Source organism: Elephantulus edwardii, unplaced genomic scaffold (genome assembly GCF_000299155.1).
Source record: "Elephantulus edwardii isolate Elephantulus edwardi_28Jun2011 unplaced genomic scaffold, EleEdw1.0 scaffold00060, whole genome shotgun sequence".
NCBI classification, from domain to species: Eukaryota; Metazoa; Chordata; class Mammalia; order Macroscelidea; family Macroscelididae; genus Elephantulus; species Elephantulus edwardii.
Genome location: NW_006399810.1, coordinates 3,828,084 through 3,829,777, shown reverse-complemented (window position 1 = coordinate 3,829,777; position 1,694 = coordinate 3,828,084).

The window sequence follows — 1,694 nt, the reverse complement described above, 5'->3', positions numbered from 1 at the left end:
TCACTTGTTTGTACTCAGATGTTTCTCAACTGTCAATAGATGGTGTTAAGATTATGATAAACATGGGAATCCAGACACACATATCAATACAGTTCATGATGGGAAGAAAATAAATCTGAAATAATGACAAATTCAAAATAGACTTGATGTTGTAATAATCACGTCAGCAAATGCAACATGTCAAGGTATATTTCTAAACAATAACTTTTTGTTTGAGTTCTAGTTCTAAAATAGCATCGTCCTAATCTTATCAATTGAGGTTGGTGAAAAAACCCTAAAGTCAAAGAGCTTTCATGTATATTATGTTCACATCAAATTACTGGTTCATTAAAGAAAAAAACCCAACAAACCGCTAAATATTGAGGTTTTTGATACCTAGGAAACAATAGGAAGTAGCAGATGAGACACTGAGTTACTCAATAGCACATAACAATGACAACAACAAGGTTTTCTTAGGAAGAAAGTATTATTTTGATCTCTTTTTTGCCTTAGAAACTGAGTCAGAGCCAAAATAAGAGCATGCAACTGCCGATTGAGAACATTTATAAAATGTATTATTAAAAATTTACCTTGCTTTGATTCATCTTATTTTTCTATATTGTATCTAATTATTTAGCTCACTTTTTCTATTTCAGTAAACCAGTTCAAATTCTTTTTTAGATAGACATGGAAATAAATGCCATGTTTCTTTGACTCTAAGTCATCCTTGATTATAAGCTACACCACTATTTCCTATGTCACTGAGGAGAGGATATCTAACAAGGAATCCACTGTAAGTTGAACTCAGACACATCATCAGATACAGGATGTACTCTGGAAATAGTGATATCCTTATAGAGACGATATGTCATATATGGTTGTTGTTGCATACCCTCAAATCAGAACTGACCCATAGCTGACCTTCTGGAGGATTGTCAGAGGCAGTGAATTGCATGGGAGGAGATCTCCCATCCTTCTCCCATGGAGCAACTGATGTCCTCGAACTGTGTGCCTTTGGGATTGTAGTATCACGTCTTGCTAGTAGGCTATCAGAGCTCATATTACTCAGGATAATTCTTAAGCATAAATAAAAGTTCACATATTCTCCATGTTTACTGGATGTTTACAAAATTTCAAAGTCATTTTCATTGTCTTACGGGGATAAATAAGTTCTCGACACATTCTGCGGATGAGAAAACTATTTCTACCAGTCAACTATGTGAAGTCAAAATTACTTCACCTTATAGTGTGTGCTACAAAGAAGAGAATGTCCAGAAAACATTTTTTTAAATTAAAGTATTAGGTACAGTTTTTCTCCTTCAATTTCATAAAGTAAAAAAATATTTTATAGGTTTTCACAGTTGTTGTTATTGTGTGCCATCAAGTCGCTTATGGCTCATAGTGACCCTGTGTACAATAGCCCTGAAACCTACTCCATCCTGTGCCAACCTTATTGCTTTTGACACACCTACCCTCCTTACCCCAGTCACTGAATCAAATCAGTTCATCTCATCAATGGACATCCTCTCTTTCACTGTCCTTTCACCTTTCTAAGTATGATGTCCCTCTCTAAGGACTGGTCCTTCCTTTCAAAATGCCCGAAGTATGTCAGACAAAGCTTCAGAAGCCTTGATCCAAGGAGTAGCCTGGTCTCACCCTCTCTAGGACAAAATTGTTTGTCTGGCAGTCCATGGTATATTTAATACCCTTCTCCA